The sequence below is a fragment of the Erinaceus europaeus genome, chromosome 12 (genome assembly GCF_950295315.1).
Source record: "Erinaceus europaeus chromosome 12, mEriEur2.1, whole genome shotgun sequence".
In the NCBI taxonomy this organism is placed as follows: Eukaryota; Metazoa; Chordata; class Mammalia; order Eulipotyphla; family Erinaceidae; genus Erinaceus; species Erinaceus europaeus.
This window is the reverse complement of record NC_080173.1, coordinates 68,812,813-68,838,978: the sequence shown is the minus strand read 5'-3', so window position 1 is coordinate 68,838,978 and position 26,166 is coordinate 68,812,813. Positions and strand designations below refer to the sequence as shown.

The 26,166-nt window shown below is 41.9% G+C and overlaps 1 protein-coding gene across 5 annotated transcripts in view; it reads left to right on the top strand.

Annotated features, from left to right (window-relative positions):
* The window catches only part of LOC103108101 (acetyl-CoA carboxylase 1), a 338,374-nt gene that overhangs the window by 49,353 nt on the left and 262,855 nt on the right, over positions 1-26,166 (top strand). Inside the window, exon 1 of one of the 5 annotated variants that reach the window (XM_060203912.1) lies at positions 21,023-21,117. The exons of the other annotated variants lie outside the window; for them this stretch is intronic. The gene's annotated coding sequence lies outside the window, so the exon portion shown is untranslated. Of the gene's footprint in view, positions 1-21,022; positions 21,118-26,166 lie in introns of those variants that run through there. 5 annotated transcript variants of the gene reach the window in all.

Here is a 26,166-nt window from a genome sequence, read left to right as displayed (position 1 = left end):
CCATCTGAGAAACCCCAGGTTCAAGCCCTGACCCCACATTGGAGCACCAAATGCTCCAGGAATGGCGGAGCTGTGTAGTGGTGTTTCTCCCTCTTTCTCTGCCTCTGTATCTCACTCTCATGCTCTGTCTGCCTTTCTTATTCCATAAATAGAGTGACAAAAAAAGGGCTGGAGAGGTGCTCAACTCGTAGAGCACACACTTTGAGGGCCTTGGTTTGTGCCCTGGCCACCAAATGGGAGCATCAAGCAAAAGGTCCCAAGCTGTAAAGCTGCTGTGCAGTAGTATTTCTCCTCCTTTTCTCTCTCTCTCTCTCCCCGTCTCCCTTTCTTTCCTTCTTTCTTTCCTTTATATTTATTTATTCCCTTTTTGTTGCCCTTGTTTTTATTGTTGTAATTTTTATTGGTATCGTTGTTGTTGGATAGGACAGAGAGAAATGGAGAGAGGATGAGAAGACAGAGAAGGGGAGAGAAAGACAGACACCTGCAGACCTACTTCACCGCCTGTGAAGCGACTCCCCTGCAGGTGGGGAGCCGGGGACTTGAACCGGGATCCTTATGCCGGTCTTTGCGCTTATGTGTGTTTAACCCACTGCGCTACCACCCGACCCCCCTTTCTTTCTTCTTTTTAATTTTACTTTCTTATTTTAAGCTACTATTAAATTTTTTAATTTTATTTTTATTTATTTATTTTGTATAGAGATAGAGAAATTGAGGGGGAAGAGGAGTGAAAGATATCTGTAGCAGTTTCATCTCTTGTGAAACTTCCCCCCTATAGGTGGGGACTAGGGACTTGAACCTGCGCCCTTGTTCACTGTAATAGGTATACTCAACCTGGTGTGTCACTGTCCTGCCCCCTATTCTTTGTCTCTCATCTTTTATGGGGGGATATATAAATATATCCATCAATCCATAGGCATGGTGAGATTTTTTTTGTTTTTGTTTTTTTGCCTCTAGTGTTATCGCTGGGGCTCAGTGCCCATACTAGGACGCCACAGTTCCTGGCAGCCATTTTTTTCTTTTCCTTTTTCCTCCATTTTACTTAATAGGACAGTAAGAAATTGAGAGGGAGGGGGAGATATAGAGGGAGAAAGATAGTGATCCGGGAGATGGTACAGTGGATAAAGCATTGGACTCTCAAGCATGAGGTCTCTGGTTCAATCCCTGGTAACACATGTACCGGCGTTATGTCTGGTTCATTCTCTCTCTTCCTATCTTCTCATTAATAAACAATCTTACACACAGAGAGAGGGATATACATTGAGGTAGATTGCAAAATGACTATCATGCCTGGGCTCTGAAGTCCCAGGTTCAATTCCCCAAACACCATAAGCCAGAGCTGAGCAATGCTCTGAGAAAGAAAGGAAGAAAGAAAGGATACCTGCATACCTCCTCACAGCTTGTGAAGCGTCCCTGCTGTAGATGGAGAGCGACAGGGCTCAAACCCAGGTCCCTTGCATTGGTGCTGCACTTAGTACTACTTTCCTTTAACTGGATGAGCCACTCCCTGGCTCCCTAGGAGTGGTGGAGTCGTGCAGTCAGAAGTACCTAGAAAAGCTTTGGCTAGGGAAAGAAAAAAGAAGGGAGGAAGGGAGGAAGGGAGAGACACACTAAAGGATGGAGGTGGGTGGTGGCGCACTGATTTAAGCACACATAGTAGGAAGTATAAGGACCCACGTAAGGACCTGGGTTCAAGCCTCTGCCTCCCCACCTGCAGGGATTCACAGTCCCCAACAGTAGTGGATTCATAGTCTCGGCAATAACCCTGGAGGCAAAATTAAAAAAGGAAGGAAAGAAGAAAGAAACGTGATTTCTAGAGTGGACTAAGAAACTGGGACTGAACGAAGGAAGCAGTCAGGCATTGGGGAGGGGTAGAAGCTTAATGGTTATGCAAAAGAGCATATCTAAGGCTTCAGAGTCCCAGGTTCTTTCACATTAGCACAAACATATCTTTATAGTTGTGTACATTTCTACACTTCTGACTATTGCTGTTTTATTTGTTTATGTATTTATTTATTTATTTGCCTCCAGGGTTATTGCTGGGGCTTGGTGCTTGCCCTACCAGTCTGTTGCTCTTGTAGCTTTTTTTTTTCCCCCCGATTTTTTTGTTTTGGATAGGACAGAGAGAAATTGGGAGTGGAGGGGAAGATAGAGAAGGAGAGAGAAAGACTGCTTGTGAAGGGACTCCTGTGCAGGTGAGGAACTAGGCGAATCAGCCCTGGCTCCCCACTGCAGGAGGGATCACTTCACAAGTGGTGAAGCAGGTCTGCAGGTGTCTATTTTTCTCTTCCCTTCTTTATTTTCTCCTCCTCTCTCAATTTCTCTCTGTCCTATCCAATAAAATGGAAAAAGTAGCCACCTGCAGCAGTGGATTTGTAGTGCTGGCATTGAACCCCCCCTTTTTGCCTCTAGGGCAAAAAAAAAGGAAGTGTTGAACTGCTAGTCATAGTGCCTTTCGTTCTATACGTATCTGTTGTGGGCCTGTATGTGCCAGACACTATTTTAACAGTGAACACATCATTCACATGGAATGATGGGCAGCAAACAATAAATATGATGGACAGGGCACAGGACTCATAATGAGCAGTATCTGTACATTTATAAATGTACATATAATTAAAGACTATGATAGAGGACTGGGTGGAGTTTCACCTGGTAGAGCAGGTGGTTCTCTCTCATCATCTAACAAAGGGGAGGGGCGGAAGCATTGGGAGTATAAGAGTCATTTAGGCACTGAGCCCCACTGATAACACTGGTGACAAAAACAAAACAGAGAAGAATTATGATTATTATTTTTTTAAATTTGCTTCCCCCCCTTTTGTTGCCCTTGTAGTTATTATTATTGTTGTTGTTGTTATTGATGTCATCATTGTTGGATAAGACAGAGAGAAATAGAGAGAGGAAGGAAGACAGAGAGGAGGAGAGAAAGATAGACACCTGCAGACCTGCTTCACCGCCTGTGAAGCGACTCCCTGCAAGTGGGGATCCAGGGGTTTTGAACCAAGATCCTTAAGCCTGTCCTTGTGTTTTGCACCCCTTGTGCTTTGCTCCCAGTGCACTTACCCTCTGCGCAACCACCTGACTCCCAAGAACTAAAGTTCTATACTCTATGTATCTTGTGACATACTTTTCTTTCTTTCTCTCTCTCTTTCTTTCTTCCTTCCCTCTTTCCTTTTTTTTTTTTTGCCTCCAGGGTTTTCGCTGAGAGTGTACATAAACACCATTACCACCACCGAAAGACTGTGTCCCATCCCATCCCCCCACCCCCCCATGCTGAGCATCCACCCAAAACCTCCACCCAGAGATTTTTTAATTTAATTTTTTAATTATTTTAAAATATTTATTTATTTATTCATTCTCTTTTGTTGCCCTTGTTGTTTTATTGTTGTAGTTATTATTGTTGTCATTGTTGTTGGATAAGACAGAGAGAAATAGAGAGAGGAAGGGAAGACAGAGAGGGGGAGAGAAAGACAGACACCTGCAGACCTGCTTCACCGCCTATGAAGTGACTCCCCTGCAGGTGGGGAGCCGGGGGCTCCAACCGGGATCCTTACACCAGTCCTTGGGCTTTACGCCACCTGTGCTTAACCCGCTGTGCTACCGGACTCCCACCACCCAGAGATTTTTTTACTTTGGTGCCCTATTCCAAATCCTTTAAATTTCCTCCAAGTTGTAACAAAGGAGAAGATGTCATCACATCCTATAGCTGAGTATTTTTCCATAATTTCTATAACCACTCATCTGTCATTACACATACTTTTAGGTTTTGTTTTTTTTTTATGTCATTGAGCAACAGGTTTAAGGAAAAAAAAAATCTGGATGGGAGTAGATAGCATAATGGTTATGCAAAGAGACTTTATCTGAAGTCCCAGGTTCAATCCCCCACTGCACCATAAGCTAGAGCTGAGCAGTGCTCTGGTAAAAAGAAAAAAGAAAAAAAAATGCTTAAAGTCATTAATTATCAGAATGCCAATCAAGACGATGAGATACCATATCACACCTGTGAGAATGTATTCATTAAAAAAAGCAGTGGCAGATGGGGGTATAGCATAATGGTTATACAAAGAGACTTTCATGCCTGAGGTTCTCAAGTCCCAGGTTCAGTCCCCCACACCACCATAAGCCAGAGCTGAGCAGTGCTCTGGTAAAAAAAAAAAAAAAAGCAGTGGCACATTCGTTGTGTGTACATGCTACTACACACAAGGACATGGGCTTAAGCTTCTGCTTCCCACCCGCAGAGGGGACACTTCACAAGAGGTGAAGTAGATCTCACGCTCTCTCTTTTTCTTTTTTTTGCCCTCAATGTCTCCCCCACCCCTCTCAATCTCTCTTTGTCCTGCCTAATAAAAAAAAAAAAAAAGAAAAAGGGGGTCGGGTGGTGGCGGACGGGAATAAGCACACATAGTACAAAGTTCAAGGACCCACTCAAGGATCCCAGTTTGAGCTCCCTGCTCCCCACTTGCAAGGAAGTTGCTTCACAAGCATTGAAGCAGGTGTGCTTCAGGTATCTATCTTTCTTTCTCTCTCCCTCTCTATTTCCCCTTCCCCTCTCAATTTCTCTCTGTCCTATCCACTAAAATGGAAAAGATGGTCACCAGGAGCAGTGGATTCATAGTGCAGGCATTGAGCTCCGGCAATAACCCTGGAGGCAAAAAAAAAAAAAAAAAAGAGCTGGGCAGTAGCGCAGCAGGGTAAGCGCACATGGCACAAAGCTCAAGGACCAGGGTAAGGATCCCGGTTCGAGCCCCTGGCTCCAGGGGTTTCGATTCACAAGCGGTGAAACAGGTCTGCAGGTGTCTATCTTTCCTTGCCCCTCTCTGTATTCCCCTCCTCTCTCAATTTCTCTCTGTCCTATCCAACAGTAACAACAAGAGCAACAAAATGGAGAAAATGGCCTCAGGAGCAGTGGATTCAAAAAACAAGTGACGCAGGCAACGAGTTCCAGTGATAACTCTAGAGGCAAAAAAAAAAAAAAAAAAGAGGGAGTCAGGTGGTCCGGGAGGTGGCGAAGTGGATAAAGCACTGGACTCTCAACCATGAGGTCCCAAGTTCAGTCCCCGACAGCACATGTACCAGAGTGGTGTCTGGCTCTTTCTCTCCTATCTTTCTCATTAATAAATACATAAATGAATTCTTTTAAAAATATGGTTGAGCGCACGTATTACAACACGCAAGGACCCAGGTTCAAGCCCCCCGGTTCCCACCTGCAGGAGGAAAGCTTTGCGAGTGGTGAAGTAGTGCTGCAGGTGTCTCTTGTCATTCTCCCTATCACCCTCTTGATTTCTAGCTGTCTCTATTAAAAAAATAAAGATAATAATAATAAAACAAGAGGGAGTCCGGCGGTATTGCAGCAGGTTAAGCGTATGTGGCGCGAAGAGCAAGGACAGACGTAAGGATCTCGGTTTGAGCCTCCAGCTCACCACCTGCGGCAGTATTGCTTCACAGGCGGTGAAGCAGGTCTGCAGGTGTCCCTCTTTCTCTACCCCTCTCTGTCTTCCCCTCCTCTTGATTTCTCTCTGTCCTATCTTACAATGACGACATCAATAACAACAACCAATAGTAACTACAACAACAATAAAAAACAACAAGGGCAACGGAAGGGAAAAATAAATAAATAAATAAATAAATACCAGTGGGAATGGTGGATTCCTAGTGCTGACACAGCCCCAGCCATATCCCTGGTGAAAAAAAAAAGAGAGAGAGATAGAGAGAGAGGGCCAGGTGGTAAATGTGGTTAAGCACACACATAACTGCAAAGGACCCACTTTCAAGTCTACCGTCCCCACTTGTAGGGAGAAAGCTTCATGAGTGGTGAAGTAGGGCTGCAGGCGTCTCTCATTTTTCTTTCCCTCTGTATTTCCCCCTCCTCTCCCAATTTGTCTCTGTCTCTACCCATTAATAAATACATACAAACAAATATATCCAGGTGGTGCTGCACCTGGCTAAGCACACTTTACCATGTGCAAGGACCCAGGCTCAAACTCCCACTTCCCACCTGAGGGAAGAAGCTTTATGAGTGGTGAAGCAACTACTGCAGGTGTCTCTCTGTCTCCCTCACTATCTTCCCCTCCCCCCCTCAGTCCTCAAGTTCCCTCTGTCCTATTGAATAAAGAAAAATAAAAAGAACAGAAACAAACAAACATAGAACAGAAAGAGAGACTCAGGATGTGTGCAGTTGGAAGAGTGCTGGACTTGCAAGGATGAAGTCCTGAATTCTATCCTTTGCATTACATATGTCAAAAGGATGCTCTGGTTCTTTTTATTTTTTCCTTCTCTTACTCTCCTATTAGTAAATAAATAATCATTTTTAAAAACAAATAAATAAGCAAATTAAAAAATAAGAAGGTTACTGGGAAATAACTCAACTGGTAGAACATTAGATTTTTATGCCTGAGGTTCCCAGTTTGATCCCCAGTGCTGCATGTGTAATGTGGTGGTTCTTTAGTTTGTGTATGTGTGTGTCTCTCTCCTTATTTCTGCCTCACATAAAAATCATGTAATGAATGAATTTTTTTTTCAGATAGTAAGAGTGAGGACAGAGAGGGAGAGAGAGAAACCACAGCACCAAAGTTTCCTTCAATGTAGTAGGGAGTGGGCCCAAACCTGAACTGCACACAGGATAAAGCAGTGTACATAAATCTAAATAATGCTTACATAAATGAATTAGAAGCAACAAGTGCTAGCAAGGAAATGGTGAGAAAGTAATGCTTACACCGTTGTTGGCAATGTTGTGGAAAACATTTGGAGATTGATTAAAGTATTAGACACAAACCTACCATACACTCAGGTCCATTCTTCCCCTGGTATCTATCCAGAGAACACAAAAACATATAACTGGAGTGATCTGTACAAGTCTGTGTTCTCATGACTTTTTTTCACTACTAGTCTTAGCAGGGCAGGTAGATAGGACAGACAAAGGGGACTCCAAGTCCTTCCATGGTCTCCAAATTACTGTGTAATTACTATTTCCCTAACATAACTGCATGAGTCTCTGCTCCCTCACGATATCAGACAGCTTTGCCCTGGCACTCTATTTGGAATTTTCTGTGAATTATTAGCTCCTAGTTGCCATGTTTCAGTGCTGCCACCTTAGAGCATGGATGGAAAAAAATCACAGGGCTCACTTATTCTTTGTCACAAGGTGGCAGAAGAGCTCACTCTTCCCCAACTACATTCAACTTTATGCTTGGACAGAAGTAGAACAGAACTCTATTTTAACAACTCTCAGACTCTCCCCTTTTTCTTTATGCCCTAGAGACCCCCCCAGAGTCAACCTGCAGGTTGGAGCTGCCATACTGTATAGGTATAAATAAACAGGAAGGCCAGACTACATAGTCATAAAGGCATAGGAACAGAACTGTTTCTTTACTTTTAGATGTCTTGATTGGTTTTCTGAGTGTTTAGAAGATTTGTGGAGAAGAGGCTATATCTCCTGATCTCCTTTCACTACAACAAAGCTTTTCAAATTTTGGTGGGAAAAAAAGCTATTGTAAGTGAGTTTTAGGATGAGTTATTTCTTCTGATGAGAGACAGTGTTGTGGAACACAGTAGGAAACTAGGACTAACAGGATTTATCAGAATAGGTCTATGGGAGGAGCACTTGACTAGAAGCCAGGAGGTTTACCTAGGTTCTAGATTAGGTTCCGTAAGTGATTAAATCATTTAGGGTAAGTCACTCGACTTCTCTGGCTTGTTTCAATTTCTTTAATGAGACGGTTGGACAATGTTGTTGAAGGTCTCTTATGACTCTAAAATTATAACCTTAATGCTACACTGTACTACTCTTTTTTTTGTTTAAGTTTTTTAAATATATATATATATATTTCCCTTTTGGTAGCCCTTGTTGTTTTTTATTGTTGTTGTAGTTACTATTATTGTTGTGATGTCATCATTGTTGGATAGGACAGAGAGAAATGGAGAGAGGAGGGGAAGACAGAGAGGGGGAGAGAAAGATAGTCACCTACAGACCTGCTTCACCGCCAGCTGGTTAAGTGTACATGGCGCAAAGCGCAAGGACCGGGGTAAGAATCCTGGTTCGAACCCCCAGCTTCCCACCTGCAGAGGAGTCGTTTCAAGTGGTGAAGCAAGTCTGTAGGTGTCTTTGTCTTCCCCTCTCTGTCTTCCCCTCCTCTCTCCATTTCTCTATCCAACAACAACGATATCAATAACAACAACAATAATAACAACATCATTAAAACAACAAGGGCAACAAAAGAAAATAAATAAAAATAATAATAATGAAAAAAAAAACCCAGAAAACTACTTACGGGGCCGTGCAGTGGCCCACCCAGTTAAGTGCACAAAGTGTAAAGACCTGCATAAGGTTCCCGGTTCGAGTACCTGCTTCCCACCTGCAAGGGGGAACACTTCATAAGCAGTAAAGCAGGTCTGCAGGGGTCTGTCTTTCTCTCTTCTTCTCTGTCTCCCCCTCTCAACTTCTCTCTGTTCTATCCAATGAAATGGAAAAAAAAAAAAAAAAAGCTGCCATAAGCAATGGATTCCTAGTGTAGGCAATGAACCCCAGCAACAACCCTGGAGGCAATAAATAAATAAATAAATAAAAGGAGTGGTCCAGGAGGTGGCACAGTGGATAAAGCAGTGGACTCTCAAGCATGGAGTCCTGAGTTCAGTTCCCAGCAGGACATGTACCAGAGTGATGTCTGACTCTTTCTCTCTCCTCCTATGTTTCTAATAAATAAATAAATAAATAAATAAATAAATAAAATATTTTAAAAAATAAAAGGAAACTATTTATATTTATGCCACTAAAAACTCTTCTAAAAATATGCCTGTTGGGCTGGGGAGATAGTATAATGGTTATGCAAAAAGCCTTTCATGCCTTGCCTGAGGCAACAAAGGTCCCAGATTCAATCCCCACCACCACCATAAGCCAGAGCTGAGCAGTACTCTGGTAAAAGGAAAAAAAAAAATTGTCTGTGGTTGGACCAATAAAATAGCTTGCTTGGACTTCCAGAGGAGGGGCTACAGAGCAGCACCAGCTGTGTTTATCTCCTCTCCTCTCCTGAGTCAACTAGGAATACCAAGGGAGACCACCTGGGACCTCAACAAGACCTGACTAGAACGACTTCAGGAACCCACAAAATCACTGGTGAGTACAAACACGTGTGGCTCGTGGACAGAGAGGAGCCTAGGGAGAGATTAAGTGGGTGGTAACAGTCCGGCAGTTTACCAGTTCAGGCACCACTTCCAGTCTGTTTCACCATCAAGGGGACGACTGGAGGGAGGAGAAGACTCCCCTGAGACTCACCAGATGCAACTGTGAGTCTCCATTGCTGCTGCCCTCAGAGTCTGGAGCAGCGGCGGGGAGGCCCTGTGCTGACACCAGGGGACAGAGAAGTAACCAGGAAACTCAGAAGAAGATCTATACTGCAGTGGCCTAGCAGTGGGGCTGTGAAAGTCTCTTTGCATAATCACTGGATTATCTCTGCCCCACTGCTTTATCTCTTGGTCATAAGTCAGTGATTAAGATACAAAGCCTACTTATGGGTGTCGGACAGTGGCACAGTGGGTTAAGCGCATGTGGTGCAAAGCGCAAGGACCGGCATAAGGATCCAGGTTCAAGCCCCGACTCCCCGCAGGGGAGTCACTTCACAGGCAGTGAAGCAGGTCTGCAGGTGTCTGTCTTTCTATCCCCCTCTCTATCTTCCCCTCCTCTCTCCATTTCTCTCTGTCCAATCCAATAACGAACAACATCAACAATGGCAATAATAATAACCACAATGAGGCTACAACAACAAGGTCAACAAAAGGGGGGAAAATGGCCTCCAGGAGCAGTGGATTCATCGTGTAGGCACTGAGCCCAGCAATAACCCTGGAGCAAAGAAAAAAAAAAAGCCTACTTGTAGTTTAAAAGCCCTCAGGCTCCCATAGCCTACAGGGAAGAAAAAGAACAAAAGAGGCTTTTAAGCCACTGAGCTCCAATTAAGAGATTAAAATACTATTGAAACAACTGTCAACTTCCACAACTGTGAACCCTTTAATTACCTTACTTAGACACAAGTCAATCCAGGCATGAGTGATCAGTAATTTGAAAAGTACTGAGAGAAGGACCTCATAACATACTATATAAAATGGTTAAACCATCAAGAAGAAATACTGGAGAAATGAACCAGGACAAGAGTCTAGCTAAAAGCCCCCCAAACGTTGAAGCACAAAATAATGAGGTCAACATCCAAACACTAGTTAAGGAAATAATCACAGAAGTGAGTAAAGAGTTTTAAAGAATCGTCATCAGAAATGCAGAAACAACAAATGAGACCCTGGAATAAAACACTAATTATCTCAAGGTTATTAGAGAGCTGAAAGCTGAAATAGTTGAGCTAAGAACACAACTAGTTGAACAAGCTAAAACAGTATCAGAACAGGGTAACAAAATAGATGAACTCCAGAAGACAGTGGAGGGGAGAGAGAATAGAATCAATGAGGCTGAAGACAGAATTAGCAAGATCAAGGATGAATTAGAGACAACTAAAAAAGAAGTAAGAGATCTCAAAAAAAAGATTAAGATATACTGAAAACAACATCCCAGAGACCTATGGGATGACTTCAAAAGAAACAATATATGCATTATTGGCTTACCAGAGGAAGAAAGAGAGGGAGAGGAGAAAGCATTCTTCAGGCCGTAATAGCTGAAAACTTCTCTAGTCTAGATAACATAAAGGACATAAAGGTTCAAGAAGCCCAGAGGGTCCCAAACAGAATTAACCCAGACTTAAAGATACCAAGACACATCATATTTAGAATGTAAAGGAATAAGGATAAAGAAACGATCCTGAAGGCTGCAAGAGAAAAACAAAGAGTCACCTACAAAGGAAAACCCATAATATTAGCAGCAGACTTCTCCACACAAACACTACAGTCCAGAAGAGAATGGCAAGAAATCTATCTAGTACTCAATGAGAAAGGCTTTCAGCCAAGAATACTGTATCCTGTTAGACTGTCATTCAGATTAGATGGCGGCATCAAAACCTTCTCAGACAAGCAATAGTTGAAGGAATCAACTATCACCAAGCCTGCCCTTAAAGAAGTTCTGAAAGTTCTCCTATAAACAGTCAGACCACCATAAATACGCCATATATCAGAACACTCTAAAACTCTACAAGAATGGCGTTAAAATATCTTCAATCTTTGATATCAATAAATGTCAATGGCCTGAATTCACCTATTAAAAGACACAGAGTAGGAAGATGGATCAGAAAACACAACCCAACAATATGTTGTCTACAGGAAACCCACCTAACTCAACAATACAAACACAGACTCAAAGTGAAAGGATGGAAAACTATCATACAAGCCAATGGCTCACAAAAATGGGCAGGAACAGCTATTCTCATATCTACACAATAGACTTTAAAATAGATAAAATTAAAAAAGATAGGGATGGACACTACCTAAGGCTCAGAGGATCAGTCAATCAAGAGGACTTAACAATTATTAACATCTATGCACCCAATGAGAAGCCATCTAAATACATCAAACATCTACTGAAAAAGCTACAGCAATATATTAACAGCAACACAGTCATAGTAGGGGACTTCAACACCCCACTCTCTCAACTTGACAAATCATCCAGGCAGAAAATCAATAAAGATATGAGGGAGCTAAATGAAGAGATAGATAAACTAGAACTATTGGACATTTTCAGAGTCATTCATCCCAAGAAACTGGAATACACATATTACTCAAGTTCACATGGATCATTCTCAAGGATAGACCATATGTTAGGCCACAAAGACAGCATCAGCCAATTCAAGAGCACTGAAATCATCCCAAGCATCTTCTCAGACCACAGTGGAATTAAACTAACACTTAACAATCAACAAAAGATTATTAGTAGTCCCAAAATGTGGAAGCTCAACAATACACTACTTAACAACTACTGGGTCAAAGAGGAAATAAAGGAAGAAATCAAAGTGTTTCAAGAGTTCAATGAAAATGAAGACACAGCTATCAAAATATTTGGGACACAGCTAAAACAGTACTGAGAAGGAAGATCATAGCCATACAAGCACACATTAGGAAATAAGAAAAAGCACAAATAAACAGCCTGATTACACATCTTAAAGACCTAGAAGAAGAACAAAGGAACCCTAAAGCAACCAGAAGGACAGTAATAAATAACATTGAAAATAAGAAAACCATACAAAAGATCAATGAAAGAAAACGTTAGTTCTTCAAAACAGTAAACAAAATTGACAAACCTTTAGCCAGACTCAAAAAAAAAAAAAAAAAAGGGAAGAAGACCCAAATAAGTTGGATTATAAATGAAAGAGGAGATATCACAACACTACACTACAGAAATTCAACATATCATGCGAGGCTTCTTGAGCTCCCCACCTGCAGGGGAGTCTCTTTATAAGCGGTGAAGCAGGTCTGCAGGTGTCTATCTTTCTCTCCCCATCTCTGTCCTCCCCATCTCTCTCCATTTCTCTCTGTCCTATCCAACAACAATGACAACAACAATAATAATAACTACAACAATAAAAAACCAAAAGGGAATAAATAAATAAAAATTAAAAAATATATTTCTAAGAATAAACCTAACCAAAGAAGTGAAAGACTTGTATTCTGAAAATTATGAGTCACTACTCAAGGAAATTGAAAAAGACACAAAGAAGTGGAAAGATATTCCATGTTCATGGGTTGGAAGAATTAACATTATCAAAATGAATATACTACCCAGAGCCATCTACAAATTTAGTTCTATCCCCATCAAGATCCCAAGCACATTTTTTAGGAGAATAGAAAAAATGCTACAAATGTTTATCTGGAACCAGAAAAGACCTAGAATTGCCAAAACAATCTTGAGAAGAAAGAATAGAACTGGAGGCATCATACTCCCAGATCTCAAATTGTATTATAGGGCCATTGTCATCAAAACTGCTTGGTACTGGAACATGAATAGACACACTAACCAGTGGAATAAAATTGAGAGCCCAGAAATGAGGCCCCACACCTATGGATATCTAATCTTTGACAAAGGTGCCCAGACTATTCAATGGGGAATGCAGAATCTCTTCAACAAATGGTGTTGGAAACAATGGGTTGAAACATGCAGAAGAATGAAACTGAACCACTATATTTCACCAAATACAAAAGTAAATTCCAAGTGGATCAAGGACTTGGATGTTAGACCAGAAACTATCAGATACTTAGAGGAAAATATTGGCAGGACTCTTTTCCACATAAATTTTAAAGACATCTTCAATGAAACGAATCCAATTACAAAGAAGACTAAGGCAAGCATAAACCTATGGGACTACATCAAATTAAAAAGCTTCTGCACAGCAAAAGAAACCACTACCCAAACCAAGAGACCCCTCACAGAATGGGAGATCTTTACATGCCATACATCAGACAAGAGCCTAATAACCAGAATATATAAAGAGCTTGCCAAACTCAACTACAAGAAAACAAATAACCCCATCCAAAAATGGGGGGAGAACATGGACAGAATATTCACCACAGAAGAGATCCAAAAGGTTGAGAAACACATGAAAAGATGCTCCAAGTCTCTGATTGTCAGAGAAATGCAAATAAAAACAACAATGAGCTACCACTTTACTCCTGTGAGAATGTCATACATCAGGAAAGGTAGCATCAGCAAATGCTGGAGAGGTTGTGGGGTCAAAGGAACCCTCCTGCACTGCTGGTGGGAATGTCAATTGGTCCAACCTCTGTGGAGAACAGTCTGGAGAACTCTTAGAAGGCTAGAAATGGACCTACCCTATGACCCTGCAATTCCTCTCCTGGGGATATATCCTAAGGAACCCAACACATCCATCCAAAAAGATCTGTGTACACATATGTTCTTGGAAGCACAATTTGTAATAGCCAAAACCTGGAAGCAACCCAGGTGTACAACAACAGATGAGTGGCTGAGCAAGTTGTGGTTTATTTCCCAATAAAGAAATTTAAAAAAAAAAAAAAAAAAAAAAGCTCGCTTGGGTAGTGTGCTGCTTTGTCTTGTGTGCAACCCCAGTTTGAGCCTGGACCTTCCTCCATTGAAGGAAGCTTAAGTGCTGTCTGTGGTCTCTTTTACTCCTCTGTCTCTATCTAAAAAAAAAAGAAAAAGAAAAAAAGCAAGCCTATTTTTGAATATATAAATTCAAGGGGACAGGCATTGGAGCACCCAGTTAAGTACACATAGTACAAAGTTGTGCAAATACCTGCACAGGCATCCAAGTTCGAGGCTCCGCTTCCCACCTATGGGGGTTGCTTCACAAGCGGCGAAGCAACACTGCAGGTGTTTATCTTTCTCTCTCCCTCTCTGTCTCATTCTCCTTTCTCTATTTCTCTCTGTCCTACCCAATAAAATGGAATTAATGGCTTCCAGGAGCAGTGGATTCATAGTGCTAACAGAGCTCCATCAATAACCCTGGAGGCAAAACAAAACATATATATTTATTATCTATGTATTTTATTTTAAATATTTATTTAAATGAAAGAGCTACATAGAGAAAGATATATACATACAGCACTATACAAGCAGATACTTGTTCAGCTCTGGCTAGAGATTAAACCTAGGACTTGGAAGACTCAGGCATGAACTTTTTAAAATTATTTATTTATTTATTTATTTATTTATTTATTTATGAGAAAGATAGGACCTGCTTCACTGTTCAGGAAGCATCCCCCCTGCAGGTGGGAAACCAGGGCTCAAACCAGGGTCCTTGCGCTTTGTACTATGTACACTTAACCCAATGCACTACCACCCACTCACCCCCTTCTCCTTGTTTTCTATTCCATTATACCTCTATTTATTTGTCTATCTTAGGATAAGAAAATAGCATAATGGTTATGCAAAAAGACTCTCATGCTTGAGTCTCAGAGTCCCAGGCTCAATCCCCAGCACTAACAGAATCCAGAATTGAGCAGTGCACTGGTTTAAAATATATATGAAAAAAGAAAAAGAAGAGAAACTGTGTTTGTTCTACTATTGAGAGATTTAAAAAACATGTATTTATTTTTTGGATAGAGACAGCCAGAAATCTAGAAGGAAACGGATGTTTAGGAGTCGAGCGGTAGTGCAGTGGGTTAAGTGCAGGTGGTGCAAAGCACAAGGACCAGCGTAAGGAACCCAGTTTAAGCCCCCAACTCCCCACCTGCAGGGGAGTCGCTTCACAAGTGGTGAAGCAGGTCTGCAGGTGTCTATCTTTCTCTGCCCCTCTCTGTCTTCCCCTCCTCTCTCCATTTCTTTCTGTCCTATCCAACAATGAGGACATCAATAACTACAACTAAAACAGCAAGGGCAACAAAAGGGAATAAATAAATAAATAAATATTTTTAAAAAAGAGAGAGAGAGGGAGTGAAACAGGGAGACCCCCACCACACTGCTTCACCACTTGAAAAGCTTTCTCCCTGCAGGTGGGGACCAGGAGCTTGAACCTGAGTCCTTGTGTATTGTAACATGTGCGTTCAACCAGGTACACCACCATCTGGCCCCAGATATTTTTTTTTCCTTCTACTCTTTCCCTATAGTAAATAATGTTCTTGAGGTATATTTGAAGTTTTGTCATCATGTAAATCTAGAAACGAATGCTAGTTTATAGAATATGCGTTAGCATGTTCAACTTTACTAATTCCAAACTTTTTTTTATTTTTATTTTTTCCCTTTTTTATTTCTTTATTGGGGAATTAATGTTTTAAGTTCCAAACTTTTCTAAGAAGTTGACCCATCTGCAATATATAAAAGTCACTGTTGTCCCACATCCTTGCCAAAGGGACCAGAGAGTCTTTTCAGTGTGACACAACCAAAGAACTGAGCAGGGCCAGGCAGGCATGCCCACACAGTGCCAACCACTTTGCTTGGTTCTCAGAAGCTGAGGCCACAGCCACTTTTCCTGTTTACTTGCTTCCTCCAAGTAAGGATAAAGGACTCAGATGATCCCTAATCATCCTAGGGATATTGGCTAACTGGGTGAGTGGTGAATTACTTTTTCAAAAATTTTATTAGTGATCTACAAGACTATAAGATATCAGGAGTATAGTTCCACAACACACCCAGAGGGTGGTGAAAATTCAGTAATTTTTCTTTCATTATTCTTTGGATTGTCACTGGGGCCTCACTGCACCAAATTTTTTTTTCTTTAGATAGAAAAACAGACAGTGCCTTGGAAGATGGCATAATGAGTTATGCATTGGAGGGGCCAGATAGTGGCGCACCTGGTTGAGTGCACAAGTTACTATGCACAAGGACCCAGTTCAAGCCCCTGGTCTCCTTCTGTAAGGGTAAAGCAGTGCAACAGGTCTCTCTTTCTCTCTCTCTCTCTCTCTTTATCTATCTATATGTACATATATATGTACATATAGATAGATATAGCTATATACATATATATACATACATATATATACACACACATATATACATATATAAATGTATATATATATCCTTCCTCTCAATTTCTGGATACCTCTATTCAATAAATAAATAAAGACAAGAAAAAAATTAAAAATGAGTTAAGCATTGGACCCTCAGGCATGGGAGCCTGAGTTCAATGTGCAGCATAGCATGTGCCAGCATGATGCCCTAAATCCTCCCTAGTTCTCCTCCTCTCATAAGTAAATATCTATTTATCTTTTTTGTTTTTTTAAAGAAAAAGTTAGACATGGGGGTTGAGCAGTGGTCCACCTGGTTAAGTACTAAGTGTAAGGACTCACACAAGGTTCCGGGTTCAAGACCCCACTCTCCACCTTGGTGGGGGGGGGGAGCTTCATGAGCAGTGAAGCAGGTCTGCAGGCATCTATCTTTCTCTTTCCCTCTCTATCTCCCCTTCCTCTTTCAGTTACTCTCTGTCCTGTCCAAGAAAATGGAAAAAATGGCCACCAGGAGCAGTGGACTTGTAGTGTTGGCACTTAGCCTCACTGATATGATAACCCTGGAAGAAGAGAGAGAGACAGAGAGAGAGAGAAAATACCACTGGGTGGGGTTAGACAGTATAACTGTTATGCAAAGAGATTCTCATGCCTGAGGCTCCAAAGTCCCAGGTTCAACACCTTACCACCCTAAGCCAGAGTGAGCAGTGCTCTGGAGGAAAAAAAAAAAAAGACAGCATAGCACCTAAGCTTACCTCAGTATGTATAACTATCCAAGTGAGTTATCTTGCCAGCCTGAACCCAGTCATTTCTGATCAGAACACTGTACCCTAAACAAACAAACAATAGATTTATTTGTGAAATAGGAGGCAGAGAGAATCTTAGCATCACTCTGACACATGCAGTGCCCAGGTTCAAACCTATGATTTGATGCTTGAGAGTCCAACTGTTAATCCACTGCACCACTTCTCAAGCCACTGGACATCGTGCTCTTTTTTTATTTTAATTTTTTTAAATTTTTTTATTTAAGAAAGGATTAATTAACAAAACCATAGGGTAGGAGGGGTACAATTCCACACAATTCCCACCACCCAATCTCCATTTCCCACTCCCTCCCCTGATAGCTTTCCCATTCTCTAGCCCTCTGGGAGCATGGACCCAGGGTCCTTGTGGGTGCAGAAGGTAGAAGGTCTGGCTTCTGTAACTGCTTCCCCGCTGAACATGGGCGTTGACTGGTCGGTCCATGCTCCCAGTCTGCCTCTCTCTTTCCCTAGTAGGGTGGGTCTCTGGGGAAGCGGAGCTCCAGGACAGATTGGTGGGGTCTTCAGTCCAGGGAAGCCTGGCCGGCATCCTGATGACATCTGAAACCTGGGGACTGAAAAGCGAGTTAACATACGAAGCCAAACAAATTGTTGAGACATTGTGCTCTTATACTGAGCATTAGTAGGAAATGGAAGGGAACACAAAGAAAGGGAGCAGCAGTGTTTTCTGTGTGACTACTGTGTCCCAAGTCCTGAGTTAGAAGCTGTACATTTTGGTTATGATATTTAATCCAAAATGTAGCCTTTCAAGATAGGTGTTATGCATCAGTTTTATAGACACAGAAACTGGACCTAGAAGGGGGGAATTTACTTGTGGACATACAGCAAATTAGTAACAGGCAGGACTTAATACCCAGTCTGTCTGATTACAGAACTCAAACTCTTTTTTTTAAATATTTATTTATTTATTCCCTTTTGTTGCCTTTGTTGTTTTATTGTTGTAGTTATTGTTGTTGGATAGGACAGAGAGAAATGGAGAGAGGAGGGGAAGACAGAGAGGGGCAGAGAAAGATAGATACCTGTAGACCTGCTTCACCACCTGTGAAGTGACTCCCTTGCAGGTGGGGTCCATATGTCCTTTCCAATTAGTGTTTGGGTGACTTTTGGTTAAATACCTAATAGTGGTATTGCCAGATCATAAGGTAATTCCATTTTTACTTGTCTAAGAATCAGTTCCCATTTTTGCTTGCCTGCATTTACCTCAAAAGTGATGCTATTTACTTTGTTATGTCTACTTATTTCTATATAGAGCAGTAACCATGTAGAGTGAGGGTATTTGTTTGAGGTAGACGAGTGGAGGCTTAATTAATTAATTAATTAATTTTGCCTCCAGAGTTATCGCTGAGGCTCAGTTCTGGCACTAAGAATCCACTGCATCTGAAGGCCTCCCCCACCCCCATTTTATTGGATAGAACAGAACGAAATTGAGAGAAGAAGGGAAGATAGAGAGGGAGAAAGATAGACACCTATAGACCTGCTTCACGGCTTGTGAAGAGACTCCCCTGCAGGTGGGGAGCTCAGGCCAGGGGTGGGGTGGGGTGGGGGCTGGAACCTGGGATCAGCGTGTGGGTCCTTGTACTTGGTACTATATGCAGTTAACCACATACGTTACCAACCGGCCCACGAGGCTTAATTTTATAGTTGGAAAAAAGTTGATAAAAGAGTGAAGGTACAAAAAACAAACACACCAGGAGCACATTTATATAGGAGAGATAGGTCAGAAATGTGAAGATTGTTGGGGCCAGGAGACAGTGCACTTGGTAGAGTGTATACCTGATCAGTATAAAAATGTCAGAATCTGTGTGGTCTGATGTTGGTATGCTTCTAAATTCTGCTTCTTTTTTTTTTTTTTAAGATTTTATTTATTTATGAGAAAGATAGGAGGAGAGAGAAAGAACCACACATCACTCTGGCACATGTGCTGCTGGGGATCGAACTTGGGACCTCATGCTTGAGAGTCCAAAGCTTTACCTAAACTGCGCCACCTCCACTAAATTCTGCTTCTAAGACCCCTTCTGTTGCATTGCTTGAGGTTGTAGTCTATTTACATAATCACTGTTTTACCTGGGTCTGGCCCTGCCTGCAGGGTATTGGTTTAATCCCCACTGGTTAGATGGAAGCTTTCTATGTTCTGTTCACGCTCTCCCCCTCCCCCATGCCCCCTCTCCTAGTCATTTCCTTTCCCTTACCACTTCTGGTGAAGGGATGCATAAAAGGCCATGTATCTGATTAATAAACGAGATACTGCTTCCCAGCTCAGCCATGAGTCCCTGGTTGTCTCTCTACCGCCCATGAAACTAGCCCAGCCCGGCAAATGGCGCCTGAACAGGGACTGACATATGACGCCCAACAGTCTGGGAGGTGGCACAGTGGATAAAGCCTTGGACTCTTAAGCATGAAATCCAGAGTTCAATCCCCAGCAGCACATGTACCAGAGTGATGTCTGGTTCTTCCTATCTCTCCTATCTTTCTCATTAATAAATAATTTTTTTTTAATGTCGGAATCTCATGCCTGAACAACAACTGAGCAAGTTATCTTGCCCATTTTCCCTCCTTTAGACAAAATGAGGGAAACTTTCTCTGGGATTGTGAGGTATTTGGGAATTATCATGATCTCCTGTTAAAGATTTACTTATAGGAGACCAGGTGGTGTTGCACCCGGTTAAACACACATATTACCAAACACAAGCACCTGGATTTGAGCCCCCACTCCCCACCTGCAGGGGAGAAGCTTCAAGAGCAGTAAAACAGGGCTACAGGTATCTGCCTTTCCCTCACTCTCTCTTTTAATATTTTTAAAATATTTATTTACTTATTATTGGATAGAGATAGAGAGAAATAGGGAGAGAGACAGAGAGACACCTGCAGCCCTTGCTTTACCACTTGTGAAGCTTCTCCCCTGCAGGTGGGGACTAGGGGCTTGTACCTGGGTCCTTGTGCACTGTAATGTGTGCACTTAACCAGGTGTGCCACCACCTGGCCCTCTCCATCTTTTTCCCCTCTCTGTCTCCCCATCCTCTCTCAGTTTCTCTCTGTCCTATCTAATGATCACTGTGCCACCTCCTGGACCACAGTCCTATCTAATTAAAAAAAATTAGAAAGGGGAAAAATTGCCATGGTAGCAGTGGATTCGTAGTGCCAGCACTGAGGTCCAGCAATAACCCTGGTGGCAATAAATGTTTGTTTACTTATTTATTTGTAAACTCAAGAGAGGGAACTAGATAATCACTCTGGCATAGATGATTATGGGGTGCTGGAGGTTGAACTCAGGACCATGTTTTTTTGTTTTGTTTTTTTGTTTTTACCTCCAGGGTTATCTCTGGGGCTTGATGCCTGCACTACGAATTCACTGCTCCTGGAGGCTAGTTTTTCCCTTTTATTGCCCTTGTTGTTTATTGTTGTTGTTATTACTATTATTGTTATTGCTGTCATTGGATAGGACAGAGAGAAATCGGGGGAGGATGGGAAGACAGAGAGGGGGAGAGAAAGACACCTGCAGACCTGCTTCACTGCTTGTGAAGCCACCCCCCTGCAGGTGGAGAGCAGGAGGCTTGAACCCAGATCCTTACGCCAGTGCTTGCGCTTTGCACCATGTGCGCTTAACCAGCTGCACTACCGCCTGGCCCCCAGGACCATGTTTTTAAGCCCAGTTGTTACGGGGGCAGGGGAGGGGGAATTCCTTGTTCCCAATTTCCAGTTTACAGCTCAAATGTAACCAGACAACCAGAGAGCCGGGAGTTATCTTTATTTCTCATTAGTGGGTTTCAGGTAGATTCCTCCCAGGCCTGAACAACTTTCTACCTCAGCTCCCAGCCTTTTATGTTTTTCTTTCAGTCTGGGCGTGGTACAAACTGATTGGTTACAGACAGAGTCCATCAAGGTGCTGACAATATCAAAAGCTGAGAGCAGTTTGGCTACAACCAGAGTCTACCAAGTTCTCCACTGGGGATACTGGAAGGTGAAAGTGAGTCTATCACTCTCCTTCATTTTTTTTTTGCCTGTGGATATTTCTTTTCTCTTTCTTCTTTTTCTTTTTTTTTTAATTTTATTTATTTATTTATTTATTTATTTATTTATTCATGAGAAAGATAAGAGGAGAGAAAGAACCAGCCATCACTCTGGTACATGTGCTGCCGGGGATCGAACTCGGGAGCCTATGTTGAGAATCCAATGCTTTATCCACTGCACCACCTCCCGGACCACTCTTTCTTTCTTTTCCTTCTTTCTTTCTTTCTTTCTTTCTTTCTTTCTTTCTTTCTTTCTTTCTTTCTTTCTTCCTTCCTTCCTTCCTTCCTTCCTTCCTTTCTTTCTTTCTTTCTTTCCTTTCTTTATGTCACCAGAGTACCTCTCAACTCTGGTTTATGGTAGTGCTGGGGATTGAACCTGGGACCTCAGAGCCTCAGGCATGAATCTGTTTGAAAAAAGATTATGCTATCTACCCCCTCCCACCTGTAGATTTTCCATTTCACAATGTTCTAGTCACTGTGCCCATCTCCCAGACTGCTGGCAAGATATACATTTTTATAAAAAGATATTAGATATAGGGGAGTCGGGCTGTAGCGCAGCAGGTTAAGCGCAGGTGGCGCAAAGCACAAGGACCCAGCATAAGGATCCCGGTTCGAACCCCGGCTCCCCACCTGCAGGGGAGTCGCTTCACAGGCGGTAAAGCAGGTCTGCAGGTGTCTATCTTTCTCTCCTCCTCTCTGTCTTCCCCTCCTCTCTCCATTTCTCTCTGTCCTATCCAACAATGACGACAACAACAATAATAACTACAACAATAAAACAACAAGGGCAACAAAAGGGAATAAATAAAATAAAATAAATAAAGAATTAAAAAAAGATATTAGATATAAAAAAATTTAAAAAAAGATATTAGAAGACTGTGGAGGTGGCGCAATATTAAAGTGTACACTTCAGCTTTCATGAGCACCTGGGTTCAATTCTTGACACTACTTAGGAACAAGGAAGATGGTTGGGGAGATAATATAATGGTTATAATATTATATTAACTCTTATGCTTGAGGCTTTGAGGTCGCAGGTTCAATTCCCAGCACCACCATAAGCTAGAGCTGAGCAGTGCTCTGGCCTGAAAAAATAAAATAAAAAAGAGAATTCTCCAAACAACATAAGTGATAGAGAAAAAAGTGAGTGATGTCATGGAAGAAGCTAATAAGCTTCTAAATATAGATAGTATAGCTAAGGACTAGAGGTGCTTGGATTGGGTATTCAAGAGGGAGGGAGGAGTGAAATGCCATGTGAAAACATTGTGGTTGGGCTCCATGGGATCTGTCCTTCATTGTGCAATCCTCTCTCTTTCATCATCAAGACCAGTCTTATAAAGTGACCTCCCTGAGGACGTTTTCTGACTTGATGGTGTGAACTTCCCTCAGATTTTGTTTAACTCTGGAAAGCCTGAATGGCTGATTGGAGCAGAGGAACATAGTGTTCAGAAAAGGCTTTTTTTTTTTTTTTTTTTTGCAATTAATTTTTTTATTGAAGACTATCTAGTGGCAAGAATACCTTCTGTATTATATTATGCTTTAGACATTCAGTAAAGAATATATTAAGAATTACTTTCAGGGAGTCGAGCAGTAGTGCAGCTGGTTAAGCGCAGGTGACTCAAAGCACAAGGACCGGCATAAGGATCCCGGTTAGAGCCCTCGGCTCCCCACCTGCAGGAGGTCACAGGCGGTGAAGCATGTCTGCAGGTGTCTTTCTCTCCCTATCTCTGTCTTCCCCTCCTCTCTCCATTTCTCTCTGTCCTATCCAACAACAATGACACCAACAATAACAATAAAAACTACAACAACAATAAAATACAACAAGGGCAACAAAAGGGAATAAATAAATAAATAAATAAATAAATATTAAAAAATAATTATTTTCATGGGAATCCGGCTGTAGTGCAGCGGGCTAAGCGCAGGTGGCGCAAAGGGCAAGGACCCGTGTAGGGATGCTGGTTCGAGCCCCTGGCTCCCAACCTGCAGGGGAGTCGCTTCACAAGCAGTGAAGCAGGTCTGCAGGTGTCTGTCTTTCTCTCCCCGTCTGTTTTCCCTTCCTCTCTCCATTTCTCTCTGTCCTATCCAACAACGAACAACATCAACAACAACAATAATAACCGCAACAAGGCTACAACAAGGGCAACAAGGGGGGGGGGAGTGCAGGGGTAGATAGCATAATGCTTATGCAAAGAGACAGTCACGCCTGAGGCTCCAAAGTTGCAGCTTCAGTCCCCTGCATAAGCCAGAGCTGAGCAGTGCTCTGGTAAAAAAATTAAAAAATAAATAAATAAATAAACAACAAGGGGGATATATCCTAAGGAACTCAACACATCCATCCAAAAAGATCTGTGTACACATATGCTCTTGGCAGCACAATTTGTAATAGCCAAAACCTGGAAGCAACCCAGGTGTCCAACAACAGATGAGTGGCTGAGCAAGTTGTGGTATATATCCACAATGGAATACTACTCAGCTGTAAAAAATGGTGACTTCACCGTTTTCAGCCGATCTTGGATCGACCTTGAAAAAATCATGTTGAGTGAAATAAGTCAGAAACAGAAGGATGAGTATGGGATGATCTCACTCTCAGGCAGAAGTTGAAAAACAAGATTAGAAAAGAAAACACAAGTAGAACCCGAAATGGAATTGGCATATTGCACCCAAGTAAGACTCTGGGGTGGGTGGGTGGGTGGGGAGAATACAGGTCCATGAAGGATGATAAATGACCTAGTGGGGGTTGTATTGTTAAATGGGAAACTGGGAAAAGTTATGCATGTACAAACTATTGTATTTACTGTTGAATGTAAAACATTAATTCCCCAATAAAGAAATAAATTAAAAAAAAAAAGAAACCTGCACCTGCTTCATCATGTGCAGGATGCCAGTGTTTTTTAAAATCTTAAAATTTGCTAACCAGTGTTAAATCATTATTATTAATTCTTAGTAAAATAAATTTTAAAAAGGAAAATTTAGCCATTTGATCTGATTACATAAACCAATATGCAACCTAAAAAAAAAAAAGCAAATAAACAACAATGACAAAAAAAAATCCTTAAATATTGTTAAAAAGCTCATGTCAGTGCCTGTCCTGAGTTCTAACAGATTTTTAATTTAGATTGCAGACCATCTATTTCTCATATTTTACTACCAAAAACTAAGGCTACCAAGCTTTTTTTTTTTTTTCTTTAAGCATGACTATTTGTATCCATTCTGAGGCCAATTTATTACAGGTTACTAATTTACTTAATGTAAACTTTCTAGCTCACCAAAGAAAAATGTCCAAAATTTATCTGTGATTAAAACATAGAATATATGTAAAGTTTCCAAAGTCCCAGGTTCAATCCTCTGCACCACCATAAGCCAGATAAATAAATAATTTTTTAAAAATTTTGAAAAAATTAGAAAAAAAAGAATGCATGCAAAGTTCAGATTTTCTAAATACAATAGAGTCAGTCTTGTAAGTGGGTTTTTGTTTTCAACAAGATTTAGAACTGCACATAAAGTTACCAGCACAGAAAAGGCTTTTGTACCACCTTTCCTTTTATTTCCTGGCTGGAGTCACTTCTGGTTATATCACTGAATTTTTTTTTTCTTTTCTTTTTTTCTTTTGCTGAGTTGTGGCCATGTGCATGAGTATTACCCTACCTAATGAGCTATCTTTGTGACTCCAGTGAAGTTTCTTAATGAAATCTGTTCATCTATAAAACGATGAGGATGGGGTCCAGGCTTTGGTAGTGCACGGGGTTAAGCGCACATAGTACCAAGAGCAAGGGCAGGCACAAGAATCCGGGTTTGAGGGTCTTGGGCGTTAGCACAGCAGGTTGAGCTCACAAGTGCAAGGACCAGCATAAGAATCCAGGTTACAGTCCGCGGCTCCCCACCTGCAGGGGGGTCGCTTCACAATCTTTCTCTCTCCCTCTTTGTCTTCCCCTCCTCTTTTGATTTCTCTCTGTCCTATCCAACAACAACAGCAACGGCAACAATGACAATAACAACAACAACAATAACAATGTAAAAAAGTGGTCAGGGTGGTGGCGCAGTGGATAAAGCATTAGACTCTCAACCACGAGGTCCTGAATTCAGTCCCCGGCAGCACATGTACCAGAGTGATACCTGGTTCTTCCTCTCTCTCCTCCTATCTCTCTCATGAATAAATAAATTCTTTTAAAAAATGCAAAAATGATGACAGCTGGAGGTCGGGCGGTAGCGCAGAGGGTCTTAAGCACACATGGCGCGAAGCACAAGGACCCACCTAAGGATCAGGATTCTAGCCCCCGGCTCCCCACCTGTGTGTGCGGGGTTGCCTCACAAGCGGTGAAGCAGGTCTGCAGGTGTATTATCTTTCTCTCCTCCTTCTCTGTCTTCTCTTCCTCTCTCGAGTTCTCTCTGTCCTATCCAACAACAATGACATCAATAACAACAACAATAATAACGACAACAACGATAAAACAACAAGGACAACAAAAGGGAAAATAAGTAAATGTTAAAAAAAAAAAAAAAGACCAAAAAACGATGACCGCCAGGAGTAGTGGATTCGTGATGCAGGTGCCCAGCCTCAGCAATAACCCTGCAAGGGAAAAAAAAAAAATCTATGAGGACAATGGTGCCAGATTAAGTAGATGAGCAGAAAGCCCACATGGTGTGAAGCGCAAGGACCAGTATAAGGATCCCGGTTCGAGTCCCCGACTCCCCATCTGCAGAGAGGTGTCTTCACAAGCGCTGAAGCAGGTCTGCAGGTGTCTATCTTTCTCTCCCCCCTCTGTTTCCTCTCCTCCCTCGGTCCAACAACAACATCAATGCAACAGTAACAATAACGACAAACAACAAGGGCAACAAAATGGGAAAAATGGCCTCCAGGAACAGTGGATTTGTAGTGCAGGCACCCAGCGATAACCCTGGAGGAAAAAAAAAAAAAAAAAAGGAGTTAGGAGCAGAATGATCTCTCAGAAGCAGACCAAATACTTCAGTCAATGGATGCTTACTAATATTTATACCTAACACTAGAGGAGAGT